Consider the following 15,299-nt stretch of genomic DNA (forward strand, 5'->3'; position numbering starts at 1 on the left):
CATCGTGTGGGATATCGTTGAATAGGTCTTTTAAAATGGCTTAGGGGTATTTTTCGATTTAGGGATCCGTTTACAAAATATTAAAGTTTAAAGTGCCAATTTTTGTTCGAGTAGGGCGTCCTCCTAAAAACTAATCTGTTGGTAAACTAAAATCTTGAAAAATTCATATTAATTCTGCTTTTCTTGAACTTTCAAGGAAAATTATACTGTTAAGATAGACCAGTTAGTTTTAGAGTAATATTAATTTAACTCGTGTATTATAAAATTTCTTAAGAGCGTTTACGTCTAGCGTGGCATGTCAAGTTTAGGTATTTTCGATGCTGTTTTTATTCACACTAAAATAATTGTGACTGTGTGCGTGTTCTCACGCTCTATAGTCAAACCAAAATACTTTGATCCACCATCGTAAAAGTGTGCCAGGCTGTCAAGTGACAGCTCAAGGAAACTATAAAATCTTCAAATCTTCCAACACCGACTCCATAATTATAAATCATGGTATACATTAGTCCTAATCAATAATAAATACGTAAATTCTTTATCAAATAGTAAATTGTCAAAGGTTTTTTACTATTTTGAGAATATTTTATACAGCCTATGTTCAGCAGAAAAAAAAATTGAATTTTAATGGTGAGAGATTTTTTCAAATCGGTTCTATTCAAAACAAACTTTTCCTGTTAACTATTCTTTTTTTATCCGGAAAATGCATAACATTTCATACCCACCAGCTGCGGGGGCAGCTAGTGGGTTATGTGGGGTTCTTCCTACCAGAAAAGGTGGGTAGCCCCTACACCCACTAAAAACCTGACTGTTTCTGCCATGATCCATATGAGTGATATGAGGAAACGCGGGACATCGCCATTGGCTGCTGCCTGTAGCATTCGTCCTTAGCCGCCACCAGACACCTCCATGTCTAGCGACCGAGGCCTGTTAAGAAGGGACAGTTGGAGACCATAAGCTGTCCTCTTGCGCCCAGGGTGTCGGCGGCGGATAACCGGAGTGTCGGCTGAGGCCTCTCGCTCCCCCTTTCCACTGCACAGTATACCATAAGATTATTTGTCTCATAAGAATATATTTTATACTAATGTAGATATTGTTTCCGAAAGCGAGCGGGTTCATTCCGTACCTGTACGCTTTATGCGTTCTCTAGCAAAAGCTGAAAATCAGTGTTCTGCCCTTTTGAGGGTAGTGTTTATACTGAGCTCTTTGCTTTTTGCATCGCTGCGGCACACATCACTCTGACGCAGGGAACTATTTGAAACGCTAGTCATCTTTATCTGTTCTTATGTTGTTTTGTCACTTTTGTTATGTTGCAACTGTTGAAATTATTACTAACCTGTGTAACAAAATACCAGTGGTGTCACCTAGTGTGTTTCTTGACTAACTAACTTTATTTCGATATTGAATTGAATTTCAATAGCAACTATACATAATGTGTGTGTTAAAAGCATAAAGGCACTGGGTCTCTATCAGAAGGAACTCTAGGGGTGGAATCTCCATTGGCGTGGGTTAGCGGGCAAGGAGATAATATGTTGGATGGTTGACAATCACTTTCCCTACAATTTAACGTTCCACCAAACTCAACACGCTTTCAAAGATAACCTCGCAGCCGCTTGCTCACACTTGACATGACACAACTGATTGACAGTTACCTTTTTCTGCGCATCAGTCGGGTGTTACGTTTAGGAATCACAAACCTTCTGCTCTACAGATCTATACAGATAACATAATATTAAGATTGGTACTATTAATCATCAATAATAATTTGCAGCATCTGTGTCCGGTGCCGACAAGCATTATAAAAAGTGTGTTACAACAAATAAACAATTTATCTATCTATCTCACGCCTCTTCCCGATTGGTAGGGAGAGGTCATTTCCAACCGCCACTCGTTCGCTTAGGCTGGGCACTGTTGGAGCGTGTCAGTCTGCTGCGGTGACTCACGTGCCAAGACTGCAGTGTTAACTGACAACCATCTACAGGCTCTCGGCCTATACGGTGGAGGAATGGCCCGAAGCACCCATGGCCCGGTAGAACCTGGGTCGCCCTATGTGTGAGGCGATCATGCCGTCGCACCCACTCCTCTAATACAGGCAGAACTGCCTCTATGGTGCGACGTAAAATTTGGCTGACGGCCAGGCGTACCCTTCAGCACTCTAGGGCCTAGATCCTCAAGCCTCTACCTTTTAGTTTCTACCTCTCGTGGTGCACGTACACGTACATTTCCCCTTGGGACCTATGGTCACCTCGCAACTGGCGTCTATTCTCAGTTGTCGACACTAGCTTTGTCGCCACTGAGGATAAATGGCATAAATAATATCGATTGTCACTAGTGGCGACACATACTTTCCCAGTTGTAGCTACAGGCTTTCTCACAACTTATGACAAATTAGAAAAATACATCCCAATTATGCCTAATGGGGACGTACACAAATATTTACGCAAATGTCATCGTGCATGCATGACATACGTAAAGTAAAAGTCAAGTAAGACCAGATGAACACAAATATTATTAATTTTATTTTGAACTAGCGGCCGCCCGCGTCTTCGTTCGCGTGGACCTCGTTTTATTCCTTAGTTCGTAAAATCTGTTGTTTGATATCATGTTGATAGATGGCGTTTCACGGCTTCCCCCGCATGAATATTTACGAACGTCAAAAACAGTAGTTTGTCCAGCGCTGTAGATTTTAACCAATGACGATAGATTGCGCTTTTTAGACACGTCTTATTTATTTATTGAAATTTATTTGTCACATATCGTCATAAATTATAACCTATAATTATGTTAATCTGGGTTATAAACACTAATACTGTAAAGTTTCAACAAAATCCGTTCAGTAGTTTTTGAGTGAAAGAGTAACAAACATCCAGACATCCAAACTTTCGCATTTATAATATTAGTAGGATTGTTATACGTCGCCACTAATGACAATATTTTTTTCCCATTTATCCTCAGTAGGGACATAGTCAGTGTCCACAACTGGGAATAGACGGACTGCGGATACTATGCAGCGACTCAGTGCGGCCGGGCCTCCGAGATTAGGCATCAACCGGCTTAGTGCGCCGGCGGTAGCCAAAAGCTTAGGGGTGAGACGATTCAAGTGGCCGTCAAATGACCACTGACCAACTAACTTCAATCCGAGGTAACCTACCGCAAAGATTTTCCGACCGTAATATGTTGTGTATGTTCCCCCTACAACTAGGTAGGACCCTGCTGGCAGAGCATTCCTATTAACTATTCTGTAACCACCTATTTATGGCAAATAAATTATTAGTATTATTCCTCTTTATAATATTAGTATACATACATAACTTGCTGTTCCAAATGTTCGTCATTCGTTTTCGTTTCATCGCTAAAAATAACTTAATTTTATTTTTCACTAGCTTTCCGCCCGCGGCTTCGCCCGCGTCGAATTTTGTGTCACAGAAAAACAATATCGCGCGCGTATTTGCTCACCGTTTAGACCTACCCTGGACTACGACAAACATTTTAAAACCAAAATCAGCTCAATCGGCCCAGCCGTTCTCGAGTTTTAATCAGACTAACGAACAACAATTCATTTTTATTTATATAGATTACGTCTGAAATAGAATTTGTAGTAAAAATAGACTGTAATGAAAAATAACAATAAAATATTTTAATTACCACGTGATCGCAAAATCTACCACCAAGATTTTGCGGATACACTATAAAAGTCCAGCTACCTGTCAAAGATCAACGTACGCGTGACACATGTCAGCAGAGCACCGAGCGACGTGACCTCACTCTGGAACGCCTCGAGGCGGACTGAATTTGAACAATTCGTGCGCGGCGTTTTATAGTACTTTTCAAATACTCATAAAAAAAAAATTACAATGAATTATTTAAAATTTCAAAGTAAATATTTTAGATAAGATATTCTTCTATTATATTAAGCTATTTTTGTGTTGAATAAAGGAAGAATATTGGTGAAAAAAATCACTTTGATTTTTGGGTATTTCACGTTCTTTTAATTTGTGATTTCTTATTGTAAAATGCTTAAATCTAAAAATTTTCTCAGATAACTATTTGCCCAAGGATCTATGCTATAGGATATAAATGTTTGTTAAATCGTTTTCACAGTATTTTTATAAAAATTTCAGCTTGTAAACTGACGCTAAAGTGGAAATTTACAAAACCTGTGTGGACTTATCTTGATAGAATTCTTAAATACTAAACTAATCGCAATATTTTCTCAATTAACTATTTAGACGACGAAATTGCCTAACTATTTATGCCTATAACATATTTGTAATATTACTAGTTAATGATTGTAACGAGTTGAAAAAGTACTGTTTTTGCGCCAAACGGCGTAAACGCTCTTAACTAATAAAAAATATGTAACTAATAAAATCCTAAGAAGAAAATATTAAAAGTGACTTAAGATAAAGTAATTGCTTGCTTCTGAAATATATTGTGTTAACGACGGACAACTACGGAACCCTACACTGCGCGTGGAGCGACCCGCACTTGGCAAATTTTTTGAGATAGATTTTTTTAAAAGGTAGGCAAAACGGCCTATTTGTTAATGGTTTATTTGGAAAACATGCAGCACCCAGATAACATAGGTATACAAAATGAGTTTTACATATTATTATGCCTTTTATGAACTTTTCACTGCTGATTTTTAATTGAAAAGACAGAATTTACAACCTACTGACAACTAAACATGAAAGCTTGCATCTTATTAGTAGTTTTTTTAATACTTGCTCTTTTGCAACAAAACGTTTTCTTTAGGTTGACGTGCTGGCGACTGTAGTTACAACAATTAACGTTTTTGTATTTATTACCAATCGAGAATATTCAAATACACCTACAATCACGTTGGCCAAAATTTCAATTTTTATGTCATAATTTTTCAGGAATTTTAAAAAGCGACTGTAAATTAAAATGTGTGTTAAAATTTGTTTGGTACCCAAAAAGTTTCTTTGTGTCTTCTCTCTGAAGTGCGGAGCTTATGCGGTCGGAATTTGGATGTCTGTAAGTAGTTTCGTTATTATTTCCAGTTATTCCTACAATGTAAAGTCATTCCATCCATCCATCTTCGTTCGAATGATGATGACGACATCTGAAATAATTAGGTATCTGATCATCAGTAATAATGAGCCGCTGGGGCAGGGAAGTTCTTGAGTGGCGACCACGAGCCGGAATACGTAGCATGGGCAGGCCTCCCACTAGGTGGATTGACGATCTGGTGAAGGTCGCGGGAGGTGCCTGGATGCAAACGGCGCAGGACCGGTCTTTGTGGAAATCCTTGGGGGAGGCCTTTGTCCAGCAGTGGACGTCTTTCGGCTGAAACAACAGTAATAATATCATGTCATTCGATAAAGATTAAGATTGAATATCAATAAAAATGGCGAGACATACGATCTCAGTATTTTCATCAATGGTAATAGTGAAATACATCCAAGATAGGTACCTACGTACAGTCAGCCTCAGCTCGTGACACCCACATAAGCCAAAAAGTTCGCAAAACTTCTTTGTTCCAGTTGGAATAAGGCTCAGAATACAGAATTCTAAGGAATAAGGTTGTGTTGTCAACTTTTTGGTCACTTTGGGTGTCGCGAATTATTTGACGCTGACTGTACGAGTAGGTATGTTATTATGATAAATAACTTCTGTTTCAGTGTTTCATGTTCATGGTGGCCATAACAGTGCTCGTCGAAAGTATAGCACATTGTTTTCTTAGGGACTGGAGATGGATCTGTCCTCGATCCTTGTTTTTGTCTGCTGTGGTGACTGTCATCGATTGCATATATCTAATGTTGGTTAACTTGTGCCTGATATGGGGAATTTACAAAGTTAGTACTTTATAGTTTACTAGCGGCCGCCCGCAACTTCGTACGCGTGGATCCCGTTTTATCCCCTTCATCTATCTTACGCGGTTTAGATTTTTTCATACAAATGTTTTTTCCCGCTAACTCCCGTTCCCGTGGGAATTTTGCAATATCCTGTTGTAACTAAGCTTTAAGTTTACCAAGGTACCTGCATGCCTTTCAAGCGTCTAACTTAAGCGGTTTAGATTTTTTATACAAAAAAATTTTCCTGCTAATTCCCGTTTCCGTGGGAATTCCTAAGTAAACGTGTACCGAAGAATAATTGTAATAAGAATAATTGTACCAAGTTTCGTTAAAATACTTTTTGTTTCTATACTAAGGAACATAAAGACAGACAGACAAAAATTTTACTGATTGCATGTTAGGCATCAGTATCGATCACCAATCACCCCCCGATAGTTATTTTTAAAATATATTTTGGACCTCGTTTTATTCCATTAGGGGTGGAGTTTCGTAAAATATGCTCTTAGCATCTATAGCGCATACATTTTAAATTTCAACTCTCTTACTTTAAACACATAGGACTTTCATAATATAAACTTTCAACCCTCCTTTTATCTCCTTAGCCCCCTTAGTTCATTTCTAATGATACATTTTTAGTATATGTACACCTCCACAATATCTAGAGATCATAGTGAGCATACATTTTGACTTTCAAGTCACTCTTACTTTAAAAACCGAGGACTGCAATACAAACTTCCAACCCCCTTTTTAACTCCAATAAGGGTTGAATTTTGCAAAATTTCGTCTTAGTGACCACCTACGTTCTAAAGGGAGGTCTATTCCACTTTGATCACCTGACTTTGATCACCCAGGTGATCAAAGTGGACTTCTAGCGACAATTTAGTGTCTCTGTGCCTTCACCCACGGATACGATGTCCTGGGTGATCCAAGTGGACTCTAGTTAAATTATTATTTTAGTGTCCTTTGATCACCTACCTACAAACAAATCACACCTCCTCTGAATAGTCACATGTCCAATGAGGGTTTTCGCGATTGAAAAATTCGCCAGATGGCAATACGTAGACGGGAGGTCCAAATGCTGCATGATTGGTGGATTTTGACATAATTATCTGTCAATGTCATGTCAAAAATAACCAATCATGCAGCATTTGGACCTCCCGTCTACGTATTGCCATCTGGCGGATTTTAAAATCGCGAAAACCCTCATTGTTGTACTACATATTTTGTTTTGTAACATTTTTGATATTTTCTAAAAACCGCAATAAAAAAATTGGACATGTATGTGACCATTCAGAGGTATGATTTATTTATAGGTGATCAAGGACACTAAACAAATAATTTAACTGGAGTTCACTTTGATGATCTTGGTGATCAAAGCCAGGTGATCAAAGTGGAATAGTCAATAGACCATTAACCCCTATGAGAACTCTTTTGAGACTTGTAGTTTCTAAGACTTCGTGATGAGTGAGTGAGTCACTTACGGCCGAATACTGAAACACTACTCAAATCTGTCACTCAGCTGACGGGCTCCTAAATTTAAGTATCCTTCAATTTTAAATGGTATTCTCAAACGCCACTCAACGGATTTGAAGCCGTGATCAGCTAAGCAGCTCTCAAATGTTTACATAATGGCAACATTTACCAAAAAAAGTATGTTTTCATTTACACAAATGATAACTTTACGTTTTTTATCCATTACACGCAGCATTGTTTGGTTATGTATTGTCTTTTATGGAAATATACTCAATCAACTTAACATAGAACAGTTTATTTTTAGTTTCTATTATACAGGGTGACTGGAACTGAACCCGCCATAGCTAATATGCGTATAGAGGAGGTCATTTGCTAATTATTGAACCTTACTTTCTATGACTAAAGTTTTATAGTTTAGGAGATATGACAATTTTTATACTTGTTTCAGATTTTCCCAGTAATTTGACCTAAAAACTGCATAAATTTTTTTTCTCGCATGATTTTAACCGATTTTTTTATTTGATACTAATATCGAATAAACCTTTAGTCAAATAAAATAAATTTCAGATCTAGATAATGATTCAATAACTAGTTACGAGCCGCCAAAGTTCAACAAAAGTACAAACCACGATAAAAAATTCAAATTCGATTTCGATTTAAGAAAAAACTAATGGTGATAATGGATTGCCAATGATCTTAAAAATATACTCTACCTTCTCTTCTTTCCAATAACATATCACACGTAGTAATTAGATATTGAAATTTATTAAAAATTCAAAGTTTATGGAAGAAAATGGAGTAATTTACGAAAATTATCCATACAAAGTTTCTTCAAACAACTCATATTTTCTGCTATACTCCTTTTCATAACTATTTTCGTATTTTTTTTTAAAATGAATTTAAAAATAATAATCACATTATAAAGAAAAAAAAAATAAAAAAATTCAAAATCAACTTTGTATGGATAATTTTTGTATTATTACTCCATTTTCTTCCATAAACTTTGAATTTTTGATAAATTTCAATATCCAATTACAACGTGTGATATATCATTGGAAAGAAGAGAAGCTGGAGATATTTTTAAGATTATTGGCAATCCATTATCACCATTAATTTTTGTTTCAATCGAATTTGAAGTAGAATTTTTTATCGTGGTTTGTACTTTTGTTGAACTTTGGCGGCTCGTAACTAGCTATTCAATCATTATCTGGATCAGAAATTTATTTTATTTGAATAAAGACATATTCGATATTAATATCAAATAAAAAAAACTGTTGAAATAACGCGAGAAAAAAAATTGAAGCAGTTTTTAGGTCAAATTTCGGAAAAATCTGAAAAAAGTATAAAAATGACATATCTCCTAAACTATAAAACTTTAGCCATAGAAAGTAAGGTTCAATAATTAGCAAATGACCTCCTCTATACGTCTATTAGCTATGGCGGGTTCAGTTCCAGTCACCCTGTATATAAATCTCGTTTTATCATATAAAAAAATTAATGCTTGCATTTTTATTTAATTAAAAAAATGATTTTAAAGGTGATACTTTTTATTGTTGAAATCTATTAAGTGGCGATCGTGGACCGAAACGTAACCTCAATTGACATTTATCATTGTTGACAGAGCATCAAATTGACAAATCAACAACTCTTGCTTGGAAATGCTACTATGCGATGTCCCCATATTCTTAGCCATATTCCTCAGAAATAAGCATGTTTATGTAAAGCGATTTCATAGCAGCTATTTTGGTTGTTACTTTGTGCACTATACGATGCACAGTTGGTTGGCTGTTCGATGTGGAAGATATCACCTAGTACACGTTCATAACTTCCCGTTGCGTAGAACAGTAGGGTTATAATAAGTATTTGGTCCACTGGTTGTATGGCGTTTGGTGAGGGGTTTCAAAGAGCTTCCAAATTATGAATCCAGAAACAACACCGTTTCTTTAGAGACGCGGAACCTCGCTCGGAATTGCATGTCATTATAATAATATTTTTCAATAGCGTTCAGCCTTATTGCGTTCCAGCGATTAGATCTAGGTATTTTCTCGAGGCTGGAAAGAAATGATAACGATGACACACATTATTTACCACTATTTAGGTCGATTTAGGTATAAGAATAGGATTTAAGATACCGCGCAAGCACTCTCAAATTTAACAGCTGCTTAAGACGATTTGACAGTTGTTTGAGTAATGCTTAGCGTTGAATGGCGTTTCAGTATGCGACATGGTTGTTCCTGACAAATTTAGGGTTGCCGTATTCTAATTCTAAAATTGCCGGATTTTTAAGGAAAACTAAGAAAATTGCCGTATTGTATAAAATGTTTATTTGGAAGGTTTAAATTTAAAAAATACAAGTGATGTATTATGTACTATGCGTATACTACTTTTAAACTTACTTATTTTATTCTTCACTTTTTAAGGTTTTAAATAATTTAGTCCAAGAACCTACCCGAATAAAAGTGAAGAATCTACCAAAATGAGGAAATAACGATTTTAGACATTAAAATCTCGGAGATAAGGTTGCATTTTTGGCGTTTCTTTTCGTGGCGCTCCTACTTCATCTATGGTTTACAAGTTTTTGCGTTCCATTAGACGAAATATTTATTTTTTGTTTACTAAAACTCATGAAAAACTTATAAAACTCTACTTTACTCAATTGCCGTATATTTTGATACGGTAATCAAAGTGCTGCCGTATACCGTATTTATGGTGCCTAAGATGCCTGAATGCCGTATTTTACGGCAATTGCCGTATCAAGAACAACACTGGTATGCGAAAATTCATTTAAGTGGCGTTTGAGTGCAACTTAATTTGAGAGGTGCTTAAAAATTGAGAACTGCTCAGATATTGTTTTGAGTATGCGAAATGTAAGTTTAGGAGCTGCTTAACTATTTGAGAAGCCGTCAAATATTTAAATGGCGTTTCAGTATTCGGCCGTTAGTCATTCAATTATCTTTCTTTCTACTAAAATTATACGTACCTATAGTAATTATCATTAAAATCAAATAAATAGGTAGGTACCTACCAACATAAGTAATTAAAATAAAGATCCTACCAAAAAATGAACAAATTACATACAGAAAATAAAAACGAAGTAATTCTTATCGCCCACGCGCCCAACCCATTCGTCCGCCGCTGAACCGCACCCTAATATTCATCTCGGTAGATGGCGGCACATAGTAAGAATTTGCAAGGATGTTTGTAAAAAGTCACTAATTAACACTTTGATTTGCTCGTTTAAACACTGTGAATGATTCAAAAAGGTACATATGTTATAGTCAAACCTCGAAGTTCCGGCACTCCTAGGTTTGACTAGTCAATCCTCAGGTCTGACTAGAAGTCTTAGTCAAAGCCCAAACATTTCGGCCTTTGACTAAATAATGTTAGTCAAACCTAGGAGTAACTAATTTGGTCAGGCAAAGGTCGAAACTCAATTTAATGAAATCGGGGTTTGACTAGTCAAACCTCAATTAAGACTTTAAACTAAACTATACTTCATTCTGATCTTGAACTTATTGCATAGGCGTTACGGTCGGTTTTCACGCGCACGCGCAGCTGTCTCTTTAGGTGAAGGTACGAGTAACTAAACTTATTTACTGAGAGGTTGTTTGTCAATGTTTCTAGGTCGATCTTGAAATTACTAATTTTTAGGGTTCTGTTACCTTAAATTAAAGGATAAAGAGTTAAAACGCGACCCTATTACTATTACTTCGCTAAAGGTTGTCTGTCACCAGGCTCGTATCTCATGAATCATTCTCAAAATATTTAGTTTTTTATTCACCTTAAAAATAAATAATTCAATAAAATACTTAAATATTTAAGGGGGCTCCCATACAGCAAACGTGACTTGTTGCAGTTTTCTACTCGATATTAAAACGTAAACAGGTGAACCCTTGAAATATTCACATAATATTTATTTGCATAAATCTATTTTAAAAATAAATCATAAAATTAAAATAAAATAAATATTTATGGGGGGCTCCCATACAACAACAAAGTCTCACGGAACCCTTCGTGAGCGAATCCGACTCGCACTTGGCCGGTTTTCTATTTGCCGTCTACTTTTGACCGAGTCTGCCAGTCGTTTCTAGGATTGACTAGGCAAAGCCCGAAACAGATTATTTTAGTTTCGACGTTTGACTGAACAGTTTAGGCACTTCTAGGTTTGACTTAGTCAAAGGCCGAAATAAGAATTCACTTCGGGGTTTGCCTGAAGGCCTTGGTCAAACCTAGGATAGACCAGTCATTCCGCGAAGAGACTGCATATCGACCTTTGACTATGACACATACAGTGAATGGTTCAATTACATAACATATCTTTATTTATTAAATTTTCAATATTATTTACGAACAGCGCTATTCATAGTACCTACATGTAATATTAAGTTACCCTAATGATGTCGATAGATGGCGTTTGACGGCTTTGCCTTCATGAATATTTACGAACCTCAAAATTGTTTGTCAGGCGCGAAAAGATTATAACCAATGACGATAGATGGCGCTTTTCCACGTCTTATGAAAATCCCAAATATTTTATGGGACCCTATTTTTTTTTCCAAAATAAAATTTAGCCTGTGTTACTCGTGAGTAATGTAGCTTTCGAATGGTGAAAGAATTTTTAAAATCGGTCGAGTAGTTTTTGAGCCTTTTCATTACAAACAAACAAACAAAGTTTTCCTCTTTATAATATTAGTGTGTAGACTCTCAGTGTAGACTAGCGGCCGCCCGCGACTTCGTACGCGTGGATCCAGTTTTAGCCCCTAAGGGGTGGAGTTTCGTAAAATCCTTTCTTAGCGGATGCCTACGTCATAACATCTACCTGCATGCCAAATTTCAGCCCGATCGATTAGCAATTTAATTCACAAAATCAATTGCACACATTTAAAATAAAGTTTGTTTACACTTTGACAAAACGTCATTGTCAGTCGTGCGACAGAGATAACGCTCTACGAAACCGAAATTAGCCGATTTCTCTTTCTTAAGGTCCATGACGTGCAATATTTATCGCCGATGTCATAGCCACTTTTTCCGACTCGCACTTGGCCGGATTTTTAACATTTATAATTACAACCCTCCAAGCGCCTCCAACTTATGTTTTCTACAAGGTCCAAATGGCAATGCCAGATTTTGTATGGAAGGTGGCGTCTTTTTTTTTTCGCGCGGCCCTCGACCAAACCACAAACCAAACTTTCTTTTTTGATTACAAAATAGTGTAATAAACCAAACTTACTACGACATGTATACCTCTAAACTCAGTCTGAACTGAGTTACGAGCATTAGAAGTTTGATGATTTTACATACTAGATTTGCTTTTTGCGCGCAAGTTTTGTAAGAAATTGCAAATATTGCGCTATTTTATTATTGCGCTGATTCTGCTCCATACTGATGTCTGGAGCCTTTAATGGATGGTATTGTTTGTTTACACATACAATGTCACTATTTTCTTGCAATTTCTTACAAAACAAACGCGTAAAAAGCAAGCTAGTAATGTAAAATCATTAAACTTCTAATGCTCGTAACCGTAACTCATTTCAGATTGAGTTTAGAGGTATACATGTCATAGTAAGTTTGGTTTATTACACTATTTTGTAATCAAAAAACGATTCCGTGGAGGGTAGTTGAACGGGAAGCATGGTCGATCTGTTTTAATGGTTTCAATTTATTATTTAATGGACTTTAGTGTACAAATTTGGTGTTATTTTGTGTTCTAAAGTGCAGTGAAGTGATAAATTATAAAAAACATTGAAATACTTCGAATTTGAGCGCGCATCGAGTGTCGAGTGGGTTGTCGTATGAACAACCCGCTTTGGACCCGGTGGCGTCTTGAAACCTGCTTACGGGCATACTTAACTCCACGGAATCCATGAAAAATCAATAGAACTGAAACACCCACGTTCTATTGATAACTATGTCAATTTTCACTCGACATTGGCAGAAATAAACCTCCCAGAGAGGTTTGGTTGCCATTAAAAAAAAAAAGTAATCAAAAAACAAGGTTTGGTCGTGGCCGCGCGAAAAAAAAAGACGCCAATTTCCGGCATTGTCTTTTTTCGTTTAAAATAATATTTATGATAGTTATTTAATTTTTAGAGTTAATAAGAGTCGCATCTTAAGAGCTTCTTCTTCTTCTTAAGAGCAGTTCGATTTTTTCAAGTTATTTATAATTTACAAATATTTATGATATTTTTAATTCAATTAATTTTTAGGATAAAGTGAGAATACTGCTGTGCTGGTTGGCGTTGACCACCTTCGGACTCGTACACGTTTTCGTCATCATGGTGACAGCCCCGAGCATATTCTACTACGTGTTTAGAGAACCTAATCATTTTATCTGGATTGTATGCCTGATCATAGCTGTGGTTGCTATCGGCAAGTATATTAGTTATATTACCTACATTTAAAGCAGGAGAAACAATACAGTCAGTGTCATACTTTGTGACACCCAATAATATGGATAAAAAGTTGACAACAAAACCTCCAATTTTAACAAAGACGTGTTGCGAACTTTCTGGTTTCTCTGGGTGTGACGAACTATTCGACGCTGACTGTAACTGTACTGTATACTGTTACAAAACGTTACACCGTACCAACCAAAATGTACTGCTTGTACAACATTGTACCAAAGTTATTACAATGTTAAAGTTTTTTTTAATCTTTATTTTATGAGCTTGTTCACTGAGTGAACATGTCGCTACAATATTAAAGTTGTAATTAAGTTTAATAAAGTGCAACAAAAAAGTTAGTCATCTCTCAACTCTTAAGTCAGCTAAAAGTATTGATCACTGATAATGTACTTATGTAAGAAGAAGGTTTATCAAAACAAAATAAATCGGCAACATTCTTACGAAAAGGGTTTCGATGACTCAAGTCATGACCCTTGCGTAAAAAGATTTTTCACGATATTCACCACTCATGCAAATAACTGGCCCCGCCTGCCACGAGTCTTAATAACACTTAATAATTTAAATTGTTTTACAGTTATGGGGATCTACTCGTTGCTTGTTGTCTACGCCTACTATTTGGAGTTGAAACAGCTCAAGACTGAGGGGACGAACGAAACTCGCTGAGCAATGAAAGTAATACAAATAACCTACTAAATAATGTTATTCTAAATATATTTGTTAATTTTATTCTGTACTTTTTTATTGTGCGACTTTAGTTAGAGGTTAGAGCCAAAGCGCACGATGCTTTGCGGCACCGCACCGCACAGTTTTTGCCATAAAATATCGCGCGACGCGCCGCCGCACCGCTCGTGTGCCCGCCACATTATTTCTATGAAGACGACGCAGCGACACCGCTCCGGCGTCGCATTGGTGATAGGGATATACAAACATGAAATTTTTGGTTTTACAAAGGTGATACGATAGATAATAACACAAAGTAATAAAAACCACTTGTAATAGGGAATGCCTCAATTAATTTAGAGAAATTTTTCAATATTATAATTGTGATAAAGAGCTGTGGTTTTCTGAAAATAACACAAATTAAAATACAGTTTTTTCTCAAAAATAACATTTTATTACTACTTGTTGGCATTTTCTGGTTATATTTTCTATTTTATTAGTATCGCCTGTTATTTAGCATTATGACTGTTTTATTTTCTCAGGACAGACCTCTTAGCTTAAAAGTTATGACGTTTTCTTAAAAATAAGTAATTGAAAGAAAAAAAATCTACAAAATTTTTAAAAATATCTCAGATATTTTTTGTCATTTTTTCCTACGATAAAAATAGGTTTAGTTTCACCTAATTTCATATGTGCACTTTATCAAGACTCACACTGTACTGTCCAAGATAGATAAACAATCTCTTGGTAAAGTAGGTGGAGTAGGCAGTTGAAGGAACAGAGTAAATTTTGTCCTTAGTTACGTCGTTTATCAATCTGCACATAGTCTGCTCGTTTGCCTCCTGTCACATAAAAAATAGGGACTTATTTTGTGTTGAAGACGAATGAAATCAAGTATGATTAATTGACGCATAGTCAAAACTTTACATTATCTGGTATCTTCGTA

At 36.2% G+C, this 15,299-nt stretch overlaps 1 long non-coding RNA gene across 1 annotated transcript; it reads left to right on the forward strand.

The window, feature by feature from the left end:
* Window positions 1-4,815: 4,815 nt before the first annotated feature.
* On the forward strand, window positions 4,816-14,419 carry LOC135077881 (uncharacterized). The gene is made up of 4 exons (XR_010258531.1): window positions 4,816-4,995; window positions 5,643-5,816; window positions 13,496-13,658; window positions 14,268-14,419. It is a non-coding gene; the product is annotated as an uncharacterized LOC135077881 (long non-coding RNA).
* The last annotated feature ends 880 nt before the right edge of the window (window positions 14,420-15,299 follow it).

The sequence above is a fragment of the Ostrinia nubilalis genome, chromosome 14 (assembly GCF_963855985.1).
Source record: "Ostrinia nubilalis chromosome 14, ilOstNubi1.1, whole genome shotgun sequence".
Taxonomy (NCBI): Eukaryota; Metazoa; Arthropoda; class Insecta; order Lepidoptera; family Crambidae; genus Ostrinia; species Ostrinia nubilalis.